Genomic DNA, 20,435 nt, shown 5'->3' on the forward strand with positions numbered 1-20,435 from the left:
TCAACTTTGGAATTATGTCATTTTGTTAAACATTACTTTTTGATAGACATTTATCTGAGCGTAATCACGAGGTTACAAAGAACTTATTTGGAAGCTAAAACGAAGATTACATCAATATATAGCGTCATATAATCTCTACACATAAAAGCTTTGTTACATGAATACCCATGAATATCAAAGTATTGCTAGTACTGAATAATAAAAAAAATGTGAATTCACGATGAAATACTAGTACATAAATTTAAAAAGGTATACACATTTCAGAAGAGAGTTTGTAATAACAATTTACGGTTAGTAAAAAGAGTAATTTTAAAAGAAACGTGATAAAATTAATTTCATTTCACCAGGTCCAAATAAAAAAAAATAGTCCATATTTATCTACTAATATTGATGACAATAGTAGATATATATTTGCAACGCAAAGTAACTATAGCCATAATTGTAGGAACTGTTAAGGGTCATTTCCAAGAAAGTCAAACACCAGGTAGATACAAAGTAACCCGAGATATACAATAGAGCTCGCTAATCGCTATCCGATAACAAAACGCTCAAAGGCTCTTCCGACACAAATTATTGATCCTTGGTCGCATGGGGTTATTTGAACCCTCGTCTAATTTATCATATTACACTAGCTTGATATATACGATCTATGGACTCACAGATTATGAAATAACACATTAAATGAAATTATCTTCTTTAACACTAGCTAATTCTGCGCTATCTAACGCTAAGCATGTGAATTTAGACAAAAAGTATACTACATAATATTACTCTAGAATATTATGTATTATAGATTAAATTTGATTTTTGTCATTGAATTTGTCAGTAGTTTTGCCTTAACTTTTGCATTTATGATTTTATTACGGTTATGACTCCATCCTAAACGTCATAGTTCTTGTGGAATTTCAATAAGACCTTTTATTAATTATTCACTCACATAGTATAACTGTATACCAGAAACAAATATCTACTATACCCGACGTTGACTTTAGCTGTTTCTTATAAAGACAAGATTTACAGCAATACCGTAATTGACGTAGACCAATAAAACTCAATCTCGGGAGAAATCTACTAGAATCTGGAGCACACTGTAATTCAAATCAAAAATTCAAAATCGCAGTTAATAACTAGACTAGTGATAATATTATTCTCACATTGCAACTATAATTGATAAAAGGCCTATTACAACTATTGATACTTCGATAGTACGTCCATAATTGCCAAAGATCCTGGAACTTTCTATGGTTACCGCAAAATGATAATGATAGCATGATTAGAATGGCGACGCGTGATTGATAATCATCTATGGCTTAAATACGTAATACATTATGAAAAGTAGTAATCGATATAGTGATTGACATACCTACATATATGCAGGATTTTTTGTTATCCCTCTATACAAATATATAATAATATAACGTACAGTTTTATTTCTATATATTATAATTGCAATGGCTTATTATTTACCTTTCACTTTCCAGTATTATGGTGTACTCTTTGTTTTTAACATTCATAATTGATACTAGAGGTTACTTGTGTATATAATTTTAGTTTAACCTAAATACGAGACAAAGACACAGGAAGCTATTATATTAAAGAGCTTAATTTTAAAAAGGCTAATCCATCATTTGGGTAAATGAATCTGTGTATGGACTCTGCTCGTGCTCTATTCATATCATCATATATATGGTATAAATAAATTAGCAACAAATAATTACTATTATTATTTTAGTCTCATATATAACACTAGGTACTGATTGAACTAATAAATGGCTGACAACATAGAGAAATACTATTTATTTGTAACAATATAATAAAATGCCTTAAAATAATTTGTTTTTCGAAAATATTATATTACTGTCAAAAATTAAATAGCAACAATATTGAATCGACGGCTCTATGTTTGCTATTATAGAATTGGACTACTAGATGGTACACCCACTTACATATATACCATTAAGCTGGAAGTGTCAACGACATCAGATAGTTTACCGTAGTGTAGTGCGATTTTCTGCGATTCGCTCGGTCGAGTGGCATCTCGAGAGAGAGTATTGTCAAGGCAGAAGTGACGTTCAGTGTTTATAAACAATGACATAGCGACTGCTCGAATGACTTAGACGTTGTATTCTTGAACGTATGAAAAGCAGATTTTAATGTTGCCTAGTAAATTACCGCTATCTTATACATAAAGTTTTCTGTAATATAGATATTTCTACTTTATTGCCTAATCTAGATCTGTGTTATCACATCTACAATATTAACTCATTGTAAAGAAATATATTTTACTGTTCCTATAAGATTAAATACAAAAGTTCTGCAGAACATCTTTAAACTAATTAATCAGGCAACTTTCCTTACTGGTCAAACTTAATTTCGCGGTTCTTTTAATATTGTTATACAGATCTCGTCCTACACATTCTAATAGTTTTTTTCTTAGGTTACAATTATTGACTGCTACTAAGGATAAAAAGAATCAGGAAGGAAATTTGTAACAAGATATTTTTAATCAAGGGATTAAAAATATCTTGTATTTTATATTTACAAAGAACATATAGTTATATGTTTTTAAACATTACGACTACAATTCAATAAACTATACTATGTATTGTAGGAATATATATTATAATAAGTTGCAGAAACATTAGTTTAATTGCTGACAAAGTTTACAGTTTCTGAATAAATATAATTAATTTCAATTATCAAGTAATTTCTGGCGCCATAGTCGAAATAGAAGTACTCACATATATATAATCTAAAGACTTAAACATATTAATTGCACACTTTTGAATGCTGTGATAAATAATATATTTATAATCTAATCTATAACAAATAATGACTCATGAAGTTTATAATATCAGTGCAATAATATTTTTTAATTATGAAATATGAGTAGAACCCATCGACCGAACTAACTTCATCGATGACGAGCGATAATTATCTACCGACTCTAAGTTTTTTTTGTGAGTATATTGATGCAATGTCTTCGCCAATTCTACATAGATTTTTAAAGATTATTTTTCGGAAACAGAGAGAATACAGACTTGTATAGTAGGTATCTACTACTCAGTAGAAAACTGCCCCTCCCTTTCATCAATTGGACATATGCGAATGTCAATGTCAGTAATATTTGTTATTCTTGCGATAGTTTTACAATGAGCATTTCTAACTAGAAAGGCTGATATACGATCAGTGTCTGCCCACTATGTAAATTAATACAGCAGTGCTGGTCCATCACTGTAGTGTATTTATTTACACAATCTTAAATAAAACTTTAGTTTTCTGAATTAATGATTCAGAAAACTAAAGCTTTTTTGAAAAACAGATACATACCATTTGGAAGTACGTCACAGATGCCTGGAACTGATCATGTAAATGCAGCTTTCTTTTAACATTGTCTTCCTTTTCTCTAATTATTTTAGGTCAGCGCTACGTACCATTCATTTTTACATAATATATATTTTTCTAATGAAACAGTACCATTAAAAATAAATCTCCATAAAAGAATAGTGGAATATTATTTTGAAATTAATTCAATGTAAGTGTACTAGCGTGCTTTACATTTCATAGAATACAAATGATTAAACGTCACGTCATGGTCACGGCAATAGCGAGTGAAATTCATATTATTTATATGATATTTGACAGTTTCTTAGTAATTTATTATTTTTAATTATCATCGTTATATCTACATTGTAACGGCGGATTTATCGAGTACACACCTTTTATCTATTTGGGACAAAAATACGATAAATGAATAATAATAGATTGTTCAAATCAGTTCCTGTTTGTTGTATATACATACATATGTGATTTTAGAACTGTACAGTTTATACATTTACGAATAAGTACGTACTAATCATATCCTTTTGCACAGGAAAACAATTCGTAATACTCACTTTATAAAATAAAAACATTTTCACTTTGATCTTCTTAAGAGATTCTTATTAATATTTGTAAATACCTACATAAGTACACATTTAAGATTTGCTGAAAAATATTTACACTCAAGACCTCATTATCCCTTATAATAACTATAACTTTTTTGGCGCAACATGAATAGCAGCTTTAAAAACTATGTATCGTATTTCTTTTTTATAATATTAGACGAATATTTTTAGTTTCCAATACTGATGAACCTCAACCTAGTCAACAACAACATCTAAATAATTAATTGGGTCATATATCATTTCAGTGCGCTTAATATACGGCTCGGAACGGCTAATCATTACACAAAAATATTAATGACAAATTAATTTGGCCCGTTCCCTTTACTGTACTATTGTTATAGAATAAAAATAGCACATAGAATACGTAGGCGAATTAGATGCTACGGCCAATTATTAAATTGTCTGTTTAATACTAATAACTTTTTAATCAAACCTAAACAACTTGAAATGATCAAGAAACTTTCATCCAGGTAAATCATAAACTCCCGGAACTTTCTGACCTTTATAGGTAGGTGCTACAGATATCCTCGCAATTTCCTCTACGTGATGTTTAATTTAAATATTTGTTTTAACAAATCATTTCGTGAAACGAATAACTTTTACTCTCTCTCTCTCTCTCTCTGGAAATGTGGGAAACAATTTTATATTTCATCTACTATAATATTAATTTGTAAAACATATATACATTTTCTGATTTTATGTGTAGAGATATTTAGAGTAATCTTCAAAACGACTGCACTTATTTCAAGTATTTTTCACAGATTACTAAACAATAACAAATTGTTACAAAATATTCAGATTTTTCTATGATTTCTTAATGATTTTGGAATAGAAACTATGTTATAAAGTTATAACGTTACAAGTCCACATGATGGTCAGTTGTATCCGTCGCCTACGGTTCTCACAATAGCATGTGACATCCATGATATTATTCATGTGGTGCCATTTCAGATGATTACGATGTCTTGCCTCGTATCCTGTTATTACACTGAATACTCTCGCCCTTCAATTGAAAAAAAAGCTTACAAAACAAGCTGCTTGGCGGAAATACACTCATCAAAAAAGTCTAAGCAACACATAATATTTCAAATTATTAATCAATTATTATATAATTTCTTAGATGACACTGAGATACCCACGCAAACGACTTTTTACAAAGTCTACCTCGGTGATAAATAGTTATTACATCTTCTTTGACAACTGGTTGCAAACTTAGTTGTAAAGCGGTCGGAAGCCATTTATGTGCATACATATTGCAAATTTCCAGTCGAGTAGTATAAGAGATATGATGATAATAAACAACTTGACGGCGCGGCGTACCTAATACGAATTGGTATATAATCTACACCGTGGGTGGTTCCGACTGCCACAACAAATAATTATTAATGTAGTAAAGTATCATTGATGCCATAGTAAATATCACATATATAGTGCTACTTCTGGGGACTAAAATTTGCCAGAAATGTTTTTTATACTACGATGGTGGTAAACAGATATACGACCAACCCGATAGTAGCCTATGGACGCCTGAAACACGAGGAGTCGCGTGTGCGTCGTTGCGCGTGTCGTATCATACTTGTACTGATTATCGACATATCTTTTTAAGACATTACAGGTATTTTATTTAGTAAAGATAAAAATAAAATCTACTCAAATAATTCTTAAATAATTAATGTGCATCAGATAGCCCAATCCCTATTGTCACTCCACCCCTTCTTCTATCACTATGGATGTAAGGCCGATGTCAACTGGCTTTAATGAAGAATGATTGTAGGTACTTATTCTTCGATATGATTTCAGTATTCACTAATTACTGTATTGTTTAACGCTTTAAGTCTTAATAAAATTATACTTATACATATGTAATGTTTAACGTTTTTTCATTAATCAAAGTAAATTACAAAAACAATTACCACCATTGTTATCCATGATAAAGAGATGTTTACACAACAGAATATAGATTACTAAATGTACTAAACACTAGTCTTATATATGAATTCATATTGAATATAAACACGACTATTTTAGTAGTACCAGTTGTGAAATCATTTCTAATATTCTTTTTCATATTTGCTCCTTTTTTCTATGAGAAAGGACAAAATTAGAGAAAAATAATTAATTAAAAATAATTTTATATTCTGTTCCTACAAGTATATATATGTTACAGAATATTACAGTATATATATGCTACAATTCAATAAACTATACTATGTATTGTAGGAATATATATTATAATAAGTTGCAGAAACATTAGTTTAATTGCTGACAAAGTTTACAGTTTCTGAATAAATATAATTAATTTCAATTATCAAGTAATTTCTGGCGCCATAGTCGAAATAGAAGTACTCACATATATATAATCTAAAGACTTAAACATATTAATTGCACACTTTTGAATGCTGTGATAAATAATATATTTATAATCTAATCTATAACAAATAATGACTCATGAAGTTTATAATATCAGTGCAATAATATTTTTTAATTATGAAATATGAGTAGAACCCATCGACCGAACTAACTTCATCGATGACGAGCGATAATTATCAACCGATTCTAAGTTTTTTTTGTGAGTATATTGATGCAATATCTTCGCCAATTCTACATAGATTTTTAAAGATTATTTTTCGGAAACAGAGAGAATACAGACTTGTATAGTAGGTATCTACTACTCAGTAGAAAACTGCCCCTCCCTTTCATCAATTGGACATATGCGAATGTCAATGTCAGTAATATTTGTTATTCTTGCGATAGTTTTACAATGAGCATTTCTAACTAGAAAGGCTGATATACGATCAGTGTCTGCCCACTATGTAAATTAATACAGCAGTGCTGGTCCATCACTGTAGTGTATTTATTTACACAATCTTAAATAAAACTTTAGTTTTCTGAATTAATGATTCAGAAAACTAAAGCTTTTGAAAAACAGATACATACCATTTGGAAGTACGTCACAGATGCCTGGAACTGATCATGTAAATGCAGCTTTCTTTTAACATTGTCTTCCTTTTCTCTAATTATTTTAGGTCAGCGCTACGTACCATTCATTTTTACATAATATATATTTTTCTAATGAAACAGTACCATTAAAAATAAATCTCCATAAAAGAATAGTGGAATATTATTTTGAAATTAATTCAATGTAAGTGTACTAGCGTGCTTTACATTTCATAGAATACAAATGATTAAACGTCACGTCATGGTCACGGCAATAGCGAGTGAAATTCATATTATTTATATGATATTTGACAGTTTCTTAGTAATTTATTATTTTTAATTATCATCGTTATATCTACATTGTAACGGCGGATTTATCGAGTACACACCTTTTATCTATTTGGGACAAAAATACGATAAATGAATAATAATAGATTGTTCAAATCAGTTCCTGTTTGTTGTATATACATACATATGTGATTTTAGAACTGTACAGTTTATACATTTACGAATAAGTACGTACTAATCATATCCTTTTGCACAGGAAAACAATTCGTAATACTCACTTTATAAAATAAAAACATTTTCACTTTGATCTTCTTAAGAGATTCTTATTAATATTTGTAAATACCTACATAAGTACACATTTAAGATTTGCTGAAAAATATTTACACTCAAGACCTCATTATCCCTTATAATAACTATAACTTTTTTGGCGCAACATGAATAGCAGCTTTAAAAACTATGTATCGTATTTCTTTTTTATAATATTAGACGAATATTTTTAGTTTCCAATACTGATGAACCTCAACCTAGTCAACAACAACATCTAAATAATTAATTGGGTCATATATCATTTCAGTGCGCTTAATATACGGCTCGGAACGGCTAATCATTACACAAAAATATTAATGACAAATTAATTTGGCCCGTTCCCTTTACTGTACTATTGTTATAGAATAAAAATAGCACTAGAATACGTAGGCGAATTAGATGCTACGGCCAATTATTAAATTGTCTGTTTAATACTAATAACTTTTTAATCAAACCTAAACAACTTGAAATGATCAAGAAACTTTCATCCAGGTAAATCATAAACTCCCGGAACTTTCTGACCTTTATAGGTAGGTGCTACAGATATCCTCGCAATTTCCTCTACGTGATGTTTAATTTAAATATTTGTTTTAACAAATCATTTCGTGAAACGAATAACTTTTACTCTCTCTCTCTCTCTCTGGAAATGTGGGAAACAATTTTATATTTCATCTACTATAATATTAATTTGTAAAACATATATACATTTTCTGATTTTATGTGTAGAGATATTTAGAGTAATCTTCAAAACGACTGCACTTATTTCAAGTATTTTTCACAGATTACTAAACAATAACAAATTGTTACAAAATATTCAGATTTTTCTATGATTTCTTAATGATTTTGGAATAGAAACTATGTTATAAAGTTATAACGTTACAAGTCCACATGATGGTCAGTTGTATCCGTCGCCTACGGTTCTCACAATAGCATGTGACATCCATGATATTATTCATGTGGTGCCATTTCAGATGATTACGATGTCTTGCCTCGTATCCTGTTATTACACTGAATACTCTCGCCCTTCAATTGAAAAAAAAGCTTACAAAACAAGCTGCTTGGCGGAAATACACTCATCAAAAAAGTCTAAGCAACACATAATATTTCAAATTATTAATCAATTATTATATAATTTCTTAGATGACACTGAGATACCCACGCAAACGACTTTTTACAAAGTCTACCTCGGTGATAAATAGTTATTACATCTTCTTTGACAACTGGTTGCAAACTTAGTTGTAAAGCGGTCGGAAGCCATTTATGTGCATACATATTGCAAATTTCCAGTCGAGTAGTATAAGAGATATGATGATAATAAACAACTTGACGGCGCGGCGTACCTAATACGAATTGGTATATAATCTACACCGTGGGTGGTTCCGACTGCCACAACAAATAATTATTAATGTAGTAAAGTATCATTGATGCCATAGTAAATATCACATATATAGTGCTACTTCTGGGGACTAAAATTTGCCAGAAATGTTTTTTATACTACGATGGTGGTAAACAGATATACGACCAACCCGATAGTAGCCTATGGACGCCTGAAACACGAGGAGTCGCGTGTGCGTCGTTGCGCGTGTCGTATCATACTTGTACTGATTATCGACATATCTTTTTAAGACATTACAGGTATTTTATTTAGTAAAGATAAAAATAAAATCTACTCAAATAATTCTTAAATAATTAATGTGCATCAGATAGCCCAATCCCTATTGTCACTCCACCCCTTCTTCTATCACTATGGATGTAAGGCCGATGTCAACTGGCTTTAATGAAGAATGATTGTAGGTACTTATTCTTCGATATGATTTCAGTATTCACTAATTACTGTATTGTTTAACGCTTTAAGTCTTAATAAAATTATACTTATACATATGTAATGTTTAACGTTTTTTCATTAATCAAAGTAAATTACAAAAACAATTACCACCATTGTTATCCATGATAAAGAGATGTTTACACAACAGAATATAGATTACTAAATGTACTAAACACTAGTCTTATATATGAATTCATATTGAATATAAACACGACTATTTTAGTAGTACCAGTTGTGAAATCATTTCTAATATTCTTTTTCATATTTGCTCCTTTTTTCTATGAGAAAGGACAAAATTAGAGAAAAATAATTAATTAAAAATAATTTTATATTCTGTTCCTACAAGTATATATATGTTACAGAATATTACAGTATATATATGCTACAATTCAATAAACTATACTATGTATTGTAGGAATATATATTATAATAAGTTGCAGAAACATTAGTTTAATTGCTGACAAAGTTTACAGTTTCTGAATAAATATAATTAATTTCAATTATCAAGTAATTTCTGGCGCCATAGTCGAAATAGAAGTACTCACATATATATAATCTAAAGACTTAAACATATTAATTGCACACTTTTGAATGCTGTGATAAATAATATATTTATAATCTAATCTATAACAAATAATGACTCATGAAGTTTATAATATCAGTGCAATAATATTTTTTAATTATGAAATATGAGTAGAACCCATCGACCGAACTAACTTCATCGATGACGAGCGATAATTATCAACCGATTCTAAGTTTTTTTTGTGAGTATATTGATGCAATATCTTCGCCAATTCTACATAGATTTTTAAAGATTATTTTTCGGAAACAGAGAGAATACAGACTTGTATAGTAGGTATCTACTACTCAGTAGAAAACTGCCCCTCCCTTTCATCAATTGGACATATGCGAATGTCAATGTCAGTAATATTTGTTATTCTTGCGATAGTTTTACAATGAGCATTTCTAACTAGAAAGGCTGATATACGATCAGTGTCTGCCCACTATGTAAATTAATACAGCAGTGCTGGTCCATCACTGTAGTGTATTTATTTACACAATCTTAAATAAAACTTTAGTTTTCTGAATTAATGATTCAGAAAACTAAAGCTTTTTTGAAAAACAGATACATACCATTTGGAAGTACGTCACAGATGCCTGGAACTGATCATGTAAATGCAGCTTTCTTTTAACATTGTCTTCCTTTTCTCTAATTATTTTAGGTCAGCGCTACGTACCATTCATTTTTACATAATATATATTTTTCTAATGAAACAGTACCATTAAAAATAAATCTCCATAAAAGAATAGTGGAATATTATTTTGAAATTAATTCAATGTAAGTGTACTAGCGTGCTTTACATTTCATAGAATACAAATGATTAAACGTCACGTCATGGTCACGGCAATAGCGAGTGAAATTCATATTATTTATATGATATTTGACAGTTTCTTAGTAATTTATTATTTTTAATTATCATCGTTATATCTACATTGTAACGGCGGATTTATCGAGTACACACCTTTTATCTATTTGGGACAAAAATACGATAAATGAATAATAATAGATTGTTCAAATCAGTTCCTGTTTGTTGTATATACATACATATGTGATTTTAGAACTGTACAGTTTATACATTTACGAATAAGTACGTACTAATTATATCCTTTTGCACAGGAAAACAATTCGTAATACTCATTTTATAAAATAAAAACATTTTCACTTTGATCTTCTTAAGAGATTCTTATTAATATTTGTAAATACCTACATAAGTACACATTTAAGATTTGCTGAAAAATATTTACACTCAAGACCTCATTATCCCTTATAATAACTATAACTTTTTTGGCGCAACATGAATAGCAGCTTTAAAAACTATGTATCGTATTTCTTTTTTATAATATTAGACGAATATTTTTAGTTTCCAATACTGATGAACCTCAACCTAGTCAACAACAACATCTAAATAATTAATTGGGTCATATATCATTTCAGTGCGCTTAATATACGGCTCGGAACGGCTAATCATTACACAAAAATATTAATGACAAATTAATTTGGCCCGTTCCCTTTACTGTACTATTGTTATAGAATAAAAATAGCACATAGAATACGTAGGCGAATTAGATGCTACGGCCAATTATTAAATTGACTGTTTAATACTAATAACTTTTTAATCAAACCTAAACAACTTGAAATGATCAAGAAACTTTCATCCAGGTAAATCATAAACTCCCGGAACTTTCTGACCTTTATAGGTAGGTGCTACAGATATCCTCGCAATTTCCTCTACGTGATGTTTAATTTAAATATTTGTTTTAACAAATCATTTCGTGAAACGAATAACTTTTACTCTCTCTCTCTCTCTCTGGAAATGTGGGAAACAATTTTATATTTCATCTACTATAATATTAATTTGTAAAACATATATACATTTTCTGATTTTATGTGTAGAGATATTTAGAGTAATCTTCAAAACGACTGCACTTATTTCAAGTATTTTTCACAGATTACTAAACAATAACAAATTGTTACAAAATATTCAGATTTTTCTATGATTTCTTAATGATTTTGGAATAGAAACTATGTTATAAAGTTATAACGTTACAAGTCCACATGATGGTCAGTTGTATCCGTCGCCTACGGTTCTCACAATAGCATGTGACATCCATGATATTATTCATGTGGTGCCATTTCAGATGATTACGATGTCTTGCCTCGTATCCTGTTATTACACTGAATACTCTCGCCCTTCAATTGAAAAAAAAGCTTACAAAACAAGCTGCTTGGCGGAAATACACTCATCAAAAAAGTCTAAGCAACACATAATATTTCAAATTATTAATCAATTATTATATAATTTCTTAGATGACACTGAGATACCCACGCAAACGACTTTTTACAAAGTCTACCTCGGTGATAAATAGTTATTACATCTTCTTTGACAACTGGTTGCAAACTTAGTTGTAAAGCGGTCGGAAGCCATTTATGTGCATACATATTGCAAATTTCCAGTCGAGTAGTATAAGAGATATGATGATAATAAACAACTTGACGGCGCGGCGTACCTAATACGAATTGGTATATAATCTACACCGTGGGTGGTTCCGACTGCCACAACAAATAATTATTAATGTAGTAAAGTATCATTGATGCCATAGTAAATATCACATATATAGTGCTACTTCTGGGGACTAAAATTTGCCAGAAATGTTTTTTATACTACGATGGTGGTAAACAGATATACGACCAACCCGATAGTAGCCTATGGACGCCTGAAACACGAGGAGTCGCGTGTGCGTCGTTGCGCGTGTCGTATCATACTTGTACTGATTATCGACATATCTTTTTAAGACATTACAGGTATTTTATTTAGTAAAGATAAAAATAAAATCTACTCAAATAATTCTTAAATAATTAATGTGCATCAGATAGCCCAATCCCTATTGTCACTCCACCCCTTCTTCTATCACTATGGATGTAAGGCCGATGTCAACTGGCTTTAATGAAGAATGATTGTAGGTACTTATTCTTCGATATGATTTCAGTATTCACTAATTACTGTATTGTTTAACGCTTTAAGTCTTAATAAAATTATACTTATACATATGTAATGTTTAACGTTTTTTCATTAATCAAAGTAAATTACAAAAACAATTACCACCATTGTTATCCATGATAAAGAGATGTTTACACAACAGAATATAGATTACTAAATGTACTAAACACTAGTCTTATATATGAATTCATATTGAATATAAACACGACTATTTTAGTAGTACCAGTTGTGAAATCATTTCTAATATTCTTTTTCATATTTGCTCCTTTTTCTATGAGAAAGGACAAAATTAGAGAAAAATAATTAATTAAAAATAATTTATATTCTGTTCCTACAAGTACATATATGTTACATAATATAAAAATATTTATATTCTGTAACATATATACATATATTCGGTAAATTAAAAGTATTTCGGAACCTAACATGAAATCTACAAATTATCTAGGTTTTATTTTTTGTACTTGGTATATTTAATTAACTGTTTCACCTTCGTATTATTCCTAAATTATTAAATTTCATTTTATAAAATGAAGAAACGGCTACTAGAAAATCTTAATAATTCTATACTAAATATATATTCTCATTATATTTTACTTCAGCTAATTAATTTATTGAAGTAATAAAAATGATATTAATGAAGAACTTGAACATCGCTAGTGTAACAGTAGCTTAGATGAGAGTCCCTGGCGACTTGCGTCAACACACGACCGGCGCGGCGCCGCACTCCTCACACCGCCACCCACCCGACCTCGTGTGCAGGTCACACAAACACATAACACACTAATGTGTACATGTAATGTTAATAATCACGTGTATTTTATAGACATTTACTACATACACACAAATATTCCGCGTTCCGTTTCTACACTGGTCATATACAGTGTGATAAAAGTTTAAGACAGGTATGCATCAAATAATCATCATCATAATCGTCATTTTAATTTCTTTAATTTGTAATACTATATGTTTTGTATCGTATTTCGATACGTTTTGTTACTATATGATTTGTATCGAAATACGTAAATAAAACATATAGTATTACAAATTAAAGAAATTAAAATGACGATTATGATGATGATTAATATAATAGTAAAATCGACATTAAACCACCTATTTACACACACTATTTTGAGGCCACTCCTTATTACATTTTTTTATCAATTATAGAGTTCGAAAACAAATGTAAAAAAGTACTAAATTTGTTATATTATACACACATGTTTTCCCTGTGGGGTGGTTTTCCTTTAAAGGGTTTGTTTATCATGCCTAATGGCTTTTTTATGTACATTTGTAACACTTGTTACATAAATTTATTGCTGTTATAATAGAAACCATTATTTGTGTATAGCGGAAGTTGCTCTTAGCCGGTTTGCGTTGAAATCGCATTGAAGTCGAGTTCAGACAAATTTTATTAGGGTCGGTTCAGTCGTGAAAAGGGCGCAAATATACAGACAGACACACTTTCGCATTTAGTTATCTAGTACCCATAGATAATAAGAACAATGTAAATTACTACGTATGTATCTAAAAGTAGTAGTTTATTAATCAATTTAAAAAAAGAATAAGGCCAATTTGATTTTTATAGGTAAAGTTTTGCCAATTACCACTCTATTTATTCAACTGAAGTAAGTGGCCTGATTTTTACTTCTCTCTCTGTTGCATACTATAAAAACAATGTTAATACGTTATAATAAAACGTTATGATTAATATTGATGACACAAAATCTTACACAACAAACCACAACCTTATACTACACCAACTCTAAAATATTAATTAAGAACTTGTACTAAGTTTCATCCAGACAAGGAATCAAGCTAAATTTACAGACTATAGACGGGTTTTATCATTTTATTGTAAACTGTACTCACTCCATACTATCAAACAAATCGTAAACGATCGAAAGTTATACAATACCTTAATATTTCGCTCTAGTTCTAAAAAGTGACTTCCAAATAATCCTTCCAAGAAGTATAACCCTGATGGATATATACACAGAAATAGTTTGTTTTGTTCTTGTTTTGTGAACAAAGTCGGTCATGTAGCATCATCTTCCGAGACTAAATCGGCAGTAGCGAGTTTGTGCCAACTGGCAATCAACCTAAGTCCCTAAGTACATATCTGTCGCCTATTAAATTATACATATTTAACTCTAGTCACGTCTGTGGGATCATTGTGCCTATCGATGTTATTAAGTTGCAATTCAGACTATAACAGATAAGATTTTCAAGTAGCTATGAAACACAAATCACGTAGGTGAGTTCTCATATAATTATCTATGTATGTATGTTGCAGTGAAAACTCGAAACTGGTTAAAACTACTTTTGTCTGCAAAAAAATGGCCATGTCAAACATTTGTTTATTTATTAGTTACTTTCTAAACCCATTCCAGTGTACATCCGTACTCTTAATTAATTTATTTATTACATATAGATGTATCACTTAGTGTTTTTTGTTGATTTATCCACTCATGTGTCACTTACTTTATTTTTATTCATGTTCTCTTTTACCAAAGGTTGTCTGGAAGAGATTACATTAGCGATAAGACCGCCTATTCCACTTACTTTTATTATCAATCTTTTGTTTTTCCTTGTGTCCTTTTAATATGAGTGCAATAATGTATTATAGATAAAACTATATACATATTATGTATCTAAAATAAGTAGTAAACCAGCTGATAGCCTACCTAATAGAAAGTAGTAACCGTCGCCTATAAAAACAAAATAAATTACGATGTCTCTACTTCTATTATTATACTTATGTTAGTATTATGGAAATTATCTGATATTTATTGCACTAAATGAAGGTCAATGACCTATACAGAGCTGACGATGATGATAGATTGGTTGATAACAAGAACAGTATATTTCGGCCAATCACACGCATCTATTGTCACCACAACTAGAGACGGTACGGATGCGTTTGTGATTGCGGTTCTATTTTATTGTAGACTAATGTTTATTTTTGTTGAATAATTAATGAAACATTATATTTAAAAGTATTGTAATGGTCTATCTCCTATTTAATGGATTACGATGAATTTATAGGTACGAATATTTCATATTTCACTTGGTTTGTACATAAATGTATTACGTAATCTACGGATATGCCTCATACAATACCGCCATTGTGTATGTCGGTATGTATGTATATCCTTCTATATGATTATCGCGCATTACATAAACACATACTTGTATAATACAATATACTAGTGGTGCCAGCGACATTATCCGCATATACATTTGTAGACATCAAAATTGACAATAATCAATCCCAAAAATAAGTAACCCATAACAGCCTTATTTATTTCGTTTATATGAAAAGTATAAATAATAAACGAATAATATGAAATGGACATATAAATAAATTAATTCAAATAAATAAATATGCAGATTAAATTATACTTGTCTGCATTATAGTTGCATCCCGGCTTCGCACGAATGGATTTTTTTGCATCTTATATCTTGAAGTGTTATTACTCAGATATAAGCATCAAGTCGTTACAAACATAAAGACCTTCCTCTTTATAGTATAATGCACAAGTAAAACTAAAAAGCGCTAGTGTAATCTAAAATATACATATTTTGCCCGATGAAGTCGTATTCTTTGCCGTTAAATTCGGCGAATCGAATTTCAATAGAATTGTTTATAGTTTACTTGTAGGTGAATATTTTTTGTTAATTCTTATGAGTTATATAGACGATAGTATAAATATAGTTCTCAGCTGTTAATATTGGTTATGGTAAAAAAATTTAGTGCATTTTCTTTTATTCCGTATCCATAATTGGAGTTTATTTATTAAAAAATTGTTATACCAATTCGTTGTTTTTTTTAATTTTGACATATAATTTGAAACGGGTCAATCTGAGGGTTGGAATAAAAATCCATAGGGTGGAAAATTATATGTAAAAATGTATTTCTTTTTTTTACAGTTTCTAATATCGCAATTTTTTAAAATAAGTTATGAATTTATTACAAAAATATACTGCGCTGTTCGCGCAGAAATCAGACGTTAAAATAAAGTTATTTAGTTAAAATACAATAACAATTACCATCCTTTTGTAAAATAATGTAACACTATTTATATCTATCTATATTTATAATTATGGTAACACTATTCTCTTATCAGTGGTAACACTTTTCTACGTTTATTTAACCTACAAAACGTTGTTCAATATAATATTATGTAAATAGACTAATAGAATACAAAATCGGTTCTGTGCCAGTATCACAAAATAATATACACAGATATTTCTCTAGTTTTATGGTGCAAACGAATATTTTTTTTTCTGTAAATAGGTAATAATTGAAATGAAATTCATTAAAATGATTCTTGGACATGATTTACCGTTTATAATCGTTGTTATTGGTTTTATTTCCTTCATAATACGTGATTTATTATTGGTTCGCTTTTAAGTAATGTACCTATTTTGTAGAATTTAATTAGGTAAATATTATTGTAATTTTAATGTGATATTGGTTGAATAACGCAAATAAATTATAGAGGTATATCCATTTTATTGTAATTAAGTTGTGAAATATTAGAAAAATATGTATGTATGTGAAAAATAGTTTCCAATATAGTTGTAATTATTATGGACTTTGACTATCGATGTGTATTCATTTGTGCTCTCATGCTCTGTCAGTCCTTCTTCGTCAAAATCAATAAGAAGACACTTACTATCATAAATATAAACGCTTGAGTATTTTATATTTGATTAATGTAACGACCCAATTCTTTTGGCTAGACAGATTTTATTTTTATAGCACATCTATTAGAAATTCAGTGGCATGTGAGCTATTATATATTGCGCGTAGTATATCATAAACTTATTCAGCTCATTTACACCAATTAGTTAATTACGCATCATCAATAGCGAATCATGTAACTGACCAATCTGCATTTATAAACGGTAACAGTGTATTCATTACATTTGTCTCATACATTCGTTGGGGAGTACCTTTCCATTTTTATGGACAGCATACGGTATACGGTACGTACTCACGTACCGTATACTGGGATTCAGTAAGTTCTTCCAATTATACAGGAAACCTACACTACTTGTATAGGTTACCAAGAATTACTTATTTGAGTTTAGTCTTAAACCTATATTTGAGATGACTCCTTTTTATTTCAGTTATATACTTTTATAGTTGAATCTTAAGTCTATTCCATAAATGACTGCTTATTATAACTAATCCAGAGAAACGAAGATGCAAATTAGTTTAATTTATTACCTATCTAGTAGTTATAATAATATGTAATAGAGTACCTATTCCTATAATAAATAACAATGTACATTCACAATAATTCCTTGAAATAAATAAACCAGGTTATCGAAGTTCAAAAGAGTAACATGTTAAAATTTTAATCTACTGTTGTTTTGGGTGATTAATGACAATTTGCTTAAAATGACGCATATTTCTATTTAATAGAGTATATATCTAGAATACAAAATTAATTAAAATGGTCTGTAGCAAAAACCGTTTATATACTCGTATCTGTTGTCTGGTGTCATATGAAATAAAATAAGTAATCATATTGTTTATACTATATTAACCACTAGGTATAACAGATTTGTACTGATTTTATTTTATTATTCTAGAATTTTTCGAATTCAAATATATAAAGATCTAACCGTACAAAAATCTCGTTCATAAAAAATATCTTCAATCTGTTTAACAAACTAATATATATACGAACAATATAGGGGTATGTCCTGGATCACTTTATATATCACCTCGTCTGTAGCGAAATCAGGACAGATCTAAACAAACATCTATGTGTACAAAACAGAACACTGGTAATACCTAAGTAAGTCTGTATAGTATATTTTCAAGAGATTAATTGCTCATATAATTTATATATATTTTTAGTTGTAAACAGACTTCCATAGGTTATAAAAGGAGCACTGGAGTGGTCAAATTTTCCACGAGTACAGATAACGTGGGCCTCGATATTCCGCTGTTCTTAAACTTGACAGTTTACTATCAGTAGACAGGATGTAATTCTATTGTAAACACATTGATATATAACAATTATTCAAACTAGTTATAGCATACAAGCTGTTGCCTACGACTTCGTCTGCTCAAATTTTAATCCCCTTCCAGATAATTTTTTTCCGTCTTCGTAATACAAACGTTATATTAAACATTTTAAATGGCTCTTAAATCATTCAGCTGTTTGGCGTGAAAAAGTACCGACCAATACATGGTTACAATATATGAATGCGATCGTAACGATTTTTCTCGGTAATTTTGCATATATAGATATACCTATTTATACTAAAAGTTTGTATTCGTTATATTGAATTTTGAAAAACATTGAGTTTCACGAAGCTTCATTATTAATTGACTATATTTTATTAAATTCGTTTTATGCGTTTATGGTAAACTAAACACCCAAACAAGTAACCGTTACCTAGATGTCAACGCCTATTATGTCTCTATGCTGTCAACGGATATTACACTGTATACTGTGACACCCGTGGTTCCTCTCATGCGTAGCCATTCTCACGAAGTACGATGTTATGGCAATTTCAGTGCCATTAAAACCGAAATATAGCTTTGATATTAAATTAGTGACAGTAATGTATTTATTACTGAATTGGGGCCACTCAGGAATTCTTGCATTCATAAAACCTAAAGTTAGCCGACAAGCGTGGAATAAAAAAGACAAAAGAAGCCTATCCTAAAAACAGTAGACTATCTTCATTAATTAAACCTGTCTACTTCTAAGACACAATCGGTAAATACAATCGGGGTCTATCTAATGTCTAAAAATCTAATGCAAACTTTCTTCACGTAGAGCTAACTGACCAACTTCTACTAACATTTCAAGTAGCAAGGATCCAAACGATCTACGCTACGAGTATAAATCGCGTTTTGACGTTTATGAACAGATTAATATTAGTTCTTTTTATAGAGCTCTCTTTTATTTATTTATGAAATTAAAATAAATTTTATCACAATTGTGGGTTATACAAACGAGATACTTGTACAACAGTATTATATTTATAAGCCTGTCATGACATTATTATTGGTGAAAGATTGAAGTAGGACGACCCTATTAAGAAAATTTATATTTTTAAAAATATCTCAAGACAGTCCAACAACTGAAATAAATTCTCGACGTAGTAATTGATATTGTCTGTATCAATTCTTTAAATTTTATATAAATCCCTTAAAATATATTCTATTTAAAAAATATATATTATAGTATTATTATGAACAAAAAATAAATGATTATGAATTAGATAAAGTAAGATAAACCATAATGGATATTTCCACAAACATAAACTAATGGAAAATTAACAAATTATTTTATTTATCTGTATGAGTAAACATTTTCATGTTCACTAACTTTCCGATACTTTATTATGATAATATGTGTCTTAGTCAAACACCTGTGATGATAAAGGGCGATGCACTTGGCACATAGATGGGATTGGATACATTACTATTGTATCAACTGAAGAGTGAATTCAATAAAATAGGATACGTTAGAATAGCCAAAAACGAATGTGATATTTTTACATAGAAATATTTATATTCATTAATTATGTTTGCCA

At 29.7% G+C, this 20,435-nt stretch overlaps 1 protein-coding gene across 1 annotated transcript in view; it reads left to right on the forward strand.

Moving 5' to 3' along the window:
* The window catches only part of LOC131843476 (facilitated trehalose transporter Tret1-like), a 30,320-nt gene that overhangs the window by 3,813 nt on the left and 6,072 nt on the right, over positions 1-20,435 (forward strand). The window lies entirely within an intron of this gene.

The sequence above is a fragment of the Achroia grisella genome, unplaced genomic scaffold (assembly GCF_030625045.1).
Source record: "Achroia grisella isolate CSIRO2021 unplaced genomic scaffold, CSIRO_AGI_Agris_v1 utg308, whole genome shotgun sequence".
In the NCBI taxonomy this organism is placed as follows: Eukaryota; Metazoa; Arthropoda; class Insecta; order Lepidoptera; family Pyralidae; genus Achroia; species Achroia grisella.